This window comes from Macrosteles quadrilineatus, unplaced genomic scaffold (genome assembly GCF_028750875.1).
Source record: "Macrosteles quadrilineatus isolate MER2022 unplaced genomic scaffold, UCM_ALF_1.0 Scaffold_1__1_contigs__length_201487025, whole genome shotgun sequence".
In the NCBI taxonomy this organism is placed as follows: domain Eukaryota; kingdom Metazoa; phylum Arthropoda; class Insecta; order Hemiptera; family Cicadellidae; genus Macrosteles; species Macrosteles quadrilineatus.
Window position 1 is genome coordinate 170,767,321 of NW_026542594.1, and position 10,764 is coordinate 170,778,084.

Sequence of the window (10,764 nt, forward strand, 5' to 3'; positions counted from 1 at the left end):
CAAACTGGTCCTCTTCATAGTTCCTCTTCATAGGATTGTACAGCTCCAATTTAATTGGAGCTGTACAATCTTCGTAAAACAATAAATAAAAATGTTAAAAACAACATTGCTTGGAAGAAAAGTGCTTTAGTACAATTTAAATGATTGTTTAAGCAACAGCTGTTTTATTACTGGTATTTTTACTTTATGTTTGTGATGTTATGTTTTAAATTGCCAAATAATAGTACCTATATTTCATCACATGGACCTAAAGTGACTCTTTTTCACCCAAGGATCGAGGCGAAGCCGAGGTTGGAAAATGAGCGAGAGTTAAAAAGACACTTTTTGCCCGTTTGGTGAACTATATTTTTGTCGTCATATTGCATCATTAATAAACAGACTAAGCTAGAAAACAAAATAATTTGTATGTAAAGATGACCTCTCTAAACGACTTCCAGCTTGTTTACAATTCTGCTCATGCAAATAAGCAGCTGTTTCGTAAAATCAATCATTTCGTCTATTACGATTGTGTTACAGTACAATATACTCTCGATATGTCGAGCGATCGACAACAATAGGCTAAAACCTTACCTAATAAATCAATCGATAAATAATTTCGATCGATACGATTTCCAAAAAATTTACAACTGTTTACAACAGCTCCCAACTTTTTTACTCCCAATAGAGTAAAAATGCTACTTTAGACCCGCAACGCATGCATTAAAAACGACTGTTTTTGCTGCAGTATGACGCAAAGAATTATTTATATTGAAAACTATTAAAAATGCAATATACTTATACTTAGTCTAGTAGTGGTGTCCTTAAGAATTATGTCTCAGCATTTCAATTAAATTTTGTAACGCACATTATTTTTAAACAAAATAATCCACACAACCCATGTTTTCACCTCCAATTACGTTCGTGTGAATCAACATGTAAACGGTCCATTAACACAAATTGAATAAAGTCAAGAGGCAAGACGTCCTCACACGGAGGCGACAAGAAGTCGAGCAATTTGCATTCAGAAGTCGAATAAGAGAGCAGAAGTCAGGAGCCACAAGTCGGGGAGTTGAAGCATTCAAAGAACCGAAATGTGTGACGAGTTAGGCAAATCGGGGCGAATAGAAATTGAAATTATCCTCGGGCAGTTTTAACACTTGAACGTCGGTGAGGGGGGATGGTTGTGCTCCATCTTACCTCCTTTGCCAACTCTTTCTCTGGGGACTATTTCTTTTGGTATATATGTATATATATATATTTTAGTAAATTGTTGATGATAGTGAGTTTGTGTTATTTAGACAGCTTAGAAGTGATTCAGGACATTTTGACGATACAATGCTTACACAACTGTAAAAATTTTGATTTGTCTTATACTAATTTCTTTTGTCCTAGGACGCTAGGCACGAGGGGTTGCGGCATTATCACTTAGATACTTTCAATTGGTGATTTGGCGGGATTTGAACCCGGGACCTCTTGGACCGAAGTCCCGCGCTCTAACCACTAGACCAGCAATGTCGGGGAATGGAAAGTATCCTAAATAATTTGAAAACAACAAATATTTTGTGATTTAAAGAGGTTTTCAAATAGCTTCTGTAATGAGTGAAATAGCTTTAAGCGAAAATGTACGTTGTGATATTCCTATGGTTAGTACCTACACAAATTACAACTGTAAGCAAAGCAATTGTAAAATATATGAATGGTTAATGTGCACCATAAGTAATGGGAAGGCCGCTGGTTCAATCCTGTGTTATGTCTGCAGCTTGTGATAGTTCGAAACTGCTTCAATTGCAATTGATAATTAAGGTTGAAATAAGTTACCAGGTTAAAACTGCTGAACATAGTCGGTGATAAGGCTTTGCGGACCAACATAATAAAGAAAAAATACACTTCGATATTAAATGTATAGCTCTTTTTGGTACTTTGAATAAATTACGACAACCTTTATAGGTCCTTATTTATTTGACGGTAACAACCATTTACAATCCTTATATATAATACGTGAAGGCGATTTCTACAAAACACTACTCCTCCGTTAATAATGGACGGATTTTTACAAACGACGTGTCAAAATAAAGTATTTTTTGTGTAGACGCCCCCTTTCACCAATTCACGTAGTAAAAATCCTCGGGCTTTGCCCCACAGACCATCAAAGTTGGAGTTTCTCCCATAAGATTAACATGGGGAAATCTGAATATTTAATTGGAAACTTTGTCCCCACTAATTTGAGAGAACGGCTGGGCGTAGAAACTTAGTAGAGGTGTCAAAAGAAAGGTCTTGGTCTGTAGATGAGTTATCAAAAGAAAAACTAATCAAAATCCTTTAGGACTCTACCCCAGAAGCCTTTAAAGATCCCTCCACAGAGTTGTTTACATTTTGGCCATGTGAATAATACTTTTTAATAAAACAGCTGTTGATTTTAAAATTGTATTTCAAACAACACACATTTATTGGGAGTTAGTGAATTCTACCAAATAGGTATTTGCAATGTTATTTTACGATTTGACTTTCTTCTTTATCATGGCATGTTTTGCAATATAACTTTCCTTTACGAAATCTGTGGAAAATCCTTTTATCACAGCAATTCTTAATTTATTTATTATTGAACTATGTTATATCTATTGTACGGGTTGGTGTCTGCCTTTTTTTACCACTTTTGCCTACATTTTATCATATTATTCTACACACATCAAATATTTATGTAGAAATATCTGCTCTTATCATGCCTAATAAAATCCAAACATAGAAACTTAGTCTAAAATGGTACCCATCTTGACAAATTATTTGCACCTGCCTATATTACGGACTTTGGCGCACTGGGTTGGTAACATTATTGAAAATAACACTACATTTTGGCTGCAAAATATGGTACAAAGAGAAAATATGATTTAAGCAGCTACTGTCATGACAGAAAGTTCATATTCCTTTAAACTAGATCACATAATCCTTTATAAGATGCGTTGATTACCAATATGTAAACGTCAATATATACGTAACAGCCAATTTACAGTATTTTTGTTTTTTCGAAATGTCCCTTTTGCATTATATGTTGCCTATGAAGCCGCACGATCATATGAACGAGGAGGCCCCTAACAGTACAAGAATAAAAGCCAACTTCACTTCAAGTATTCCACTACACCTAACATTCCGTAGAGAGATTATATTGACAAATTTATGTTATTGATAAGGCTGAGACAACTAACTGACATCTCCCATGTCAAGAAATTCCAGCTTTAACAGTAACCCCACAATCAATAATTTCTCAAAACTAAGCTAAGGGTTCATTCATTGGCACAGAAGTACGGTATGAACTGACGCGACGTGACGAAGGAACAATCAAACTTACGCTGTAGTGGATATACCCCACTCCCTTTGAAGTTAGAATATATGTCTTCCCAAAAAATATTTTCTTTTGAAATAAATCATATTACACTAATGAAATCACGAAAGTGTTTAACTACAAAAGATCCATCAATACCATTTTAATACTATTCAAACGTACTTCCAAAGGAAGATACCAAATAACATAGGCTACTAATAATAACTCCGATGACGTACGGTATGGGGAATATTTTATTCATTGAATGATCAACCAAATTTGGCAACTAACGCAATTAATATCATTATTATTTTTACACTTATTACTCTTTAAACAATGTTAAATGCTCAAAATATGTATATTTCACCCAATTTATCGCAGTTAGATGAATTAACGTAAGCCTTGAAAGTAACCGTCGATTTCGACGGGTTTCACCTAGTAATATGCTAATATGCTATAAATTCTAACAAGACAATACGTATGAAAAATTTGATGGCTAACATTGGTTTTGTGCGTTAACATCATGACATATTTTTACAATAGATAATAATAAATGTATGTATAGTGTTAGTACATGCTTAACTACACAAAATATAGATATTTGCTTAATGGCTACAATATGAAAATTGAACATAGTGATGATTGCAATACATATAACAAGACAGACAAAATAATTGAGAATTGACTACAATGACATTAATACATGCAATAGTGTTGAACAAAACAAAAGAGAAAACCATTGAGAAAGCAACTGACATTAACTAATTACATGTCTCCAGTAACTAGGATTTCCACAATAGCTCATTTACAGTGACTTTGAAAGACTTATGACTAGAATTGAAGAAGTCTACTTGTGGTGCAACTACATTCCCTAGTCTTTGGATGCGGACCATAGTGAAGTTCTGCGCATAGTTTGTACTGGAGTGCTGTCTACCAAAGAGGTCCCTGGATCTAGTTGCTTTTGGGACGTGGAAGTTTATCCTGCCAAGCAGTTCACTACAATCCACCAGTCCATTTAAAATCTTGTTAAGGAACAATAAATCCTGAGTTTCACGTCTGGACAACAAAGTTGGTAGATTCATCTGAACAGCTAAAACATCCAAAGAAACATCCATGAAGGCAAATCCAAGTCTGAGTCCAGTTGCAAGAATCCCTATGTCCAGTAATTTCTTTAATACGTTTTGTTAAGTTGGGATAGGTTTTAGGATTCCTTTAAATGATGTCTTCTAATTGATCACATCTTTTCTTTTCCTCCTGGAACAAATAGTCCCAACTATTGTATCCTGTAATGGATATAAGAGACAATTATATAAATTAAATTAAATCAAGATGGACAGTAATATTCTTCATTCAAGAAACTTGAAAAAAGGAACTGTAGCTCCAGATGCAATGTGATGTTCCCTAAACCCAGTTTAAAGACTTTAATTGCCCTTTCAAAGCTCTGCAAATTTGTACTCACTACTTTTTTTAATGTTTGAGTTCTCATTATTTGTCATTGTATTCTGATTTCTTTTTAATCATTGATCGGACTGCTTTAGTTTTATTAGCTGTATGTGTAATTAGTCATTTACCCTATAAAACTATATTTACCAGCTTAAATTCAATTTGAAAATTCAAAATTGCGATAAATATTAACGGTACTCCATGAATATAAAAAAACGTTTATTTTAAACACAAATATTTCACATTATTCACATTTATTTCACACCTTACATCTTCATACATTGCCGTAGGCCTGTCTAAAATCATACTACCCTATTCTATAAACGGGTCGCTTAGACTTGTACAGATTGCCCTATTCAAAGAAGCGACAAAGAATCTTCCTTCTCTCTCACTACTGAGAGCATGGTGGAAGGAAAAAACATGTACTGAGAGTTCCCTCACCGTCTCTCTCTAGTCAATTAAACTCGTAGTTTAGTACTCGTGATCTCTTTGCTGCGATTGTTTTAATTGTTCGTACGCCATTTTGTTTAGACCCACTTCAATGTTAATGACGCATTCAACATTTCAACACACTTCGTGGATAATTTGGATGACTTATGTTTCATTTTAGTGTTTAGTGTAAAATTTGCAAATGTTTAGCTTAAATTATTTACTGTGTGCAATAGCCTATACTTGCATAAACATTGTTTTGACAGTTTGTTAAGATTCTAAAATAGCATAAATGTAATATTATTAAATATTTATTTCACTCAAGATTAAGATTTGATAGGAGAGAACCAAGTAAAATAAATAGTATCTTATCGGAGCTATTTTCACCTTTATACATTAATCTTCGGTCTGATATTTGCTCAATACTAACAACTGATGTTTTCCTTTGTACTGTATTTTGTAGTTTTTTAGTTTGCTATGGATGGCTTGTTATAAACACATTCTACAAGTATTCTGTTTACCTTTTCCTTGTTATTTTGTTACAACCAACATGGTTACCAAGCAACCCATAAGGCCAATATATTCTTTATTTTCAAATTAGTTGTGTAGTGAAATAAGAATTTCCTGGAGGTAGTGGCAGTGGTCAATTACGTTTATGGGCTAGAAATAAATTATTTACAGCATTTGAAGAAATTAGTCGAAGCCGTTTTTAAGATATTGGTGCAAGCAAGCAAGTATATTTGCATACAAACAAACATTGCTCATATAAGAGTATGATAGGATACGTGGTTAGGATTTTTTTTTAGTTTTAAAGGTCAAAAGACTAGTCATTTGCCAACCTGAAGCAATTATTAAAGTTGTAATTTTTTATATAGATAGTTTTATATTTCCTAAAATGCAGTTTATTTTTATCAAAACCTAAAAATAAAAAAAGTTAATTCTTAAAAAGAAGTAGAAAGGAAATAATATCTATCTAGGAGGATTCGTTATCAACAATTAGGCATATATTCAGAGGTAACACTTTGAATATAGCTAATAAAGTAAACTTTAATGAAAGTAAGATATTAATTGAAATATGGGTAGAAAGTAACCAATCTTATTTACTTTCTAAATGTAAATAACATTTTTATGAATTTCTGATCAGTTATTTATCATTAAAAGGTATTTTCATATTTTCTGTTCGACAACTTCGCATTTCATGGCACAAGATATCTATTTCCCTAACGTTGTTCAATATATTTTAAACGATTGCATGTTAACTAAACGTTGTATTTACTCTCAAAAATTGGATGTTGTTTTACTAGGTTAAAGCTATTACTGTATACACAAAATTATTAGCTATTTCAAATCGTTTCCTATCAGTATCTAAAAAGTTTCTGAGAAGTCAAAACAGTTTTCATATACCCACCCGAACACCGTAGAAGGTACTTTTGAAGTGAAAATTGGGAGGTGGTAAGATTGGTGAAGAGTCAATCATTATTGATGTAACTCGAAAGGAAAGCAGAAGAAGAAGATCTGATTGGGAGCCATTTTGTCGCCGCAATTGGCCAATCTGCGGTAGCGGCTGCAATACTTGATCAGATGGCTCTTCCTTCTTCTTCTCTCCATTATCTCTGCCAATTTCTTTCCACACACGTACATTCTCTAATGGAACTAGCGAGTTCGATTAGCTTGTTAAACTTTGAGAGTCTACAGCTTAGGGCATTTCGATTGACGTCATCAAATGATCTAGATTAGTGAAATGCGGCAAAAACTACCAGAGCTTGATTTATACAAATAGGGTTTCCCTATGGTCTTCTGTGAAGAATTTGGGTAATTTTAATAAACTACGAAATTTTAAGTTGAATTGCCAGAGGGAGTGGGTCTAATTCTTCTTGTAGTTTAAGCGATTTTAGGTCAATTTTATTTTGTATCTTAAATCTATTTTTGTACGAAAAAGATATTCGATAAACCTAAAAAAAATCCCTTCTAAAGTTCAGTAAGTATTGTAAGAAGATCATGAATTTTTATTACTAATTTACAATTAGTTTTTCTTTAAAGTTTCTTTAAACTAGAAAACGATAGACACAACGGCCTCAAGAAGCCAAGCTTTAAACTTTAAAATATCTTATAGCTTGGAAAAATGATTTGTCTTTCTTAACCTCAAAATTCTACTTTGCTAAAAAACTTAGATCCAAATAGTTTTTAAGCTAAAGTCATACTTTTCTCTACAGTTTATCAATCTTTTCAAGCCCCGCATTTCCCACGAACTCTAGACCCCTACTTTATTTAAGTATCGGAGGAATTCCAACAAAAACAAGAGCTATAGCCATCGCGGAATGTGTCGTCGTCACTTCATCAAGTGGCAGTGGTGCGGCCTGCTGTATATCGGCGACACTCGACTATTAGCCACTGCCTGCTTGATCACGTGTTGACACACACGCCACGGCCATGCTAATAGCCTCTCCACACTTCTTCACTTCTAGACCAAAACATATCTGCACTCTTTATAAATAACATTAAAGTGGGAGTAATATAAGTCGCAGTAAATAAATAATGAACGCTAAGTTTTGTGGCTCTACAGTGTACCGTAATCCGTTTTAGCGAATTCCCCATATAGGGAATAAGCTATTACCGTAGGTCTCATGGTAAGACCTAGACCCGGGACCGATTTACTTTTTCGTTTTGAGGTCCCCAGAGGCCAAAAACACCATCCGTTCAAATTCACATATATATATTTATTTATATATTTATTTATATATGTGTCCGTTAGCGCGATAACTCAAGCAAAATTGATCCGATTTTGATGAAATTTGGTACAAACGTGTAAACCTACATTTATTCGAACGAGTTCGCGAACCAGCATAATCGGACCATGGGATCAGGGGTTTATGGGGGGTTTTATGGGGTAAAAATGGGTTTTTCTCATTTTTGACCCTAAAAACTTTAAATTTCTAAATTTCTCTCTAGACCATTTTGAAGAGCTTAAAAACAAATAATGTAGTATATTGAAGTGTTTTTGAATGTCCATTGACTACGGAGAAAATTTAAAAAATTTAAATTTAAAATTCCCATGTTATTCTTATGGAGAATAAATAAACTGTTCTAGTTTGCTTGTTTATGGATATATTTTAATCAAATTTGGCAATTTGGTTTATTTCATACTAAGCTATCAATATTTCAATTGAAAAAAACACACCTCAACATCTTCCCCGTAGCAGCAAACCTAACTACTCACTAAAATTAATGTTATAGGAAATAAATCTGAAAATTTATTGGGAATATTTTAACAGAAATCAAGCCGGGTAAATGGAAATTCGCTTAGTATGCAGGTTTGCTGCGACGGGGGTATTTATCACTCATTTGGCCTGGTAACAAATAGTAGGCCTACGGTACGATAAGACCTAAGCCTCAACATCCAAAGTGAAAGCTATTTTTTTACCGTTCAATATAGTCCCTGTATTATGTAGTACATTTGGCACTAAGATCTGAAGACGAGGTTCTAAGGCTCGAGGTAGTGTTTGAATTTCGAGACATATCGAAAATTGTTCACCATTTACAATAATCGTTCGTACAAGGAGAGAACGCGATTTATTGACTTTACTAAAAGCAAGTTTCGTAACACAGTATCCTTTGGTAACCAGAACAACAACATTTTAAAACACTGTGCAGCTGGATGACGTTCACTTAATTATTTTAGACCAATATTGTTCACATTTGATCATCAATTTGAGTTGTTAACACTGCAGTGAGATTGTTAAGTTTGATGTAGGCCTATCTTCAAAATGTGTACATTTAGAAAGGAAGAAACTGTTTTTTACACAACTATTGTACAGCACAAAGGCATAATAGACAAATCACAAAACTATGGTTTTTAAACCCTTTGGTTGGCGCTTTTATGTACAAAAAATAGTCATATGCGTATGTTAAAAAATTTAAATATGCTTTAGGGTTTCGACGTTGTATTATAGATTATATTAAGTGCAGGGCTAAGTTTTTTACTGCTATCTTGAAAATAGAGCCTGTAACAAACTGAGGGATACATTAATATCTTCTTAGGCTTTCGTGGCCAGTGTAATTTCTCTGCTCGGTGTCATGCGAGTTCATAGTGGTAAGTACATAGATAGTTTTTGAGTACTCAAAGCCCACAAAGTCACCAGTAGGTTCTTTTCATCAAACAATAATCTTCTTCATGGTCCCGTTCAGTTTTGACAGCCCTGCTACTGCTGGTGTTCTAGGCTAAGCAGCAGGCTGGTATTCTAGCAGGTAGGCTAAGTGGCTCAAGTGGCCTATTCCCATCTTAGTGTTGTGCGTCACTGGCCACTTGGCCACTTGGCCACTTATCTGTCTCTACCTCAACCTAGGAACACTCAAAGGCCGCAACTATCCTATAAGACTACGGATTTAAAATAGCTAGAGGATTGACATCTGTTATAGTCTGCTTATATCAAAGGGTCCTACTTAATCGTCGTGGAATGAATGTGTAGTATACATTTCGAAATAAATTGTGTTCTACCAAGATCATCTAATGTGTGTTTTACATAGTTATGTTAATTTTGTAATTTAAACAAGCATAGCTATGTTAAAATCCTTGATACGGCCTCCTTGGAAAGCAAATCTTATGCTGAATTTTCTATTGGCGTATGAACCATGTTGGGTGGCTCGAATGAAGTGCAGTCGGAAAACTGATTAATTTTACCACTTATACTTATCATAAAACCAAAATCCAGTTGCAAAAGTTATCAGCTAACCTAAACCTACATTATATTTCAAAGTAACTTCATTTTGGCTTTACTTTACACAGATTGCAGTTTTCACTGTCTTCAATTGATAATATGTGTTCCCAGATTTGTTACGTTCGTATATCTTTATCCATTCACTAATCAATTTGTTCAAAATAATCATTTATTAAGAAATGGTCACTTCAAATGGTGGCTTATCGGAAATAAATCCCATGGGCTTGATCATTTTTATTTACATTATGTTGGACTGGGACATGTATTTGGAAAAATCAAGTGCCGAAGAATCAGATGGACTGGTCATATATTAAGAAGAGGCGAAGATTGTAGACTGGGAAGAGTTTTAAAAGGAAACACTACAGGAAGGCGACCCCGGGGAAGACCTAAGGTGGTGGAAGCAAGTGCAAGAAGATTTTGAGAGAATTGGGGCAACGGAGGATGATGCAAAAGACCGGTTAACTAGGTGAAGATTTGTTGGTGCGGCCAAATATCACCTCCGATATAAATGGCCCTGGGAGTAAGTAAGAGTAATATTGGACTGGGAGCATCACATTGGCGGCTCCTGAGTTAAAATTAAAAGCTTGCATGAACTATTAAGAAAAATGCGCTGGCCTACGAAGTTTTGTTGAACTAATTTGATTGTTTTTCCTTACTAGAGAATTTCTCCCATAGGAAAATAGTTATTTACGTTAGTGGCTAGGTAACACCTAGACCTGGACCTGGAAGGGACCAAATACACGATTAGTTCAAAGGTATTAGTATATGCTAGGTACACATTGTATCCTATTTCATCATTATGAAGGATTATTCAATTATTGTATGTTTCTTGCATATGGTAAACCTTGAGATTAAATTTATAAGCCATTGGAATTTAACTAA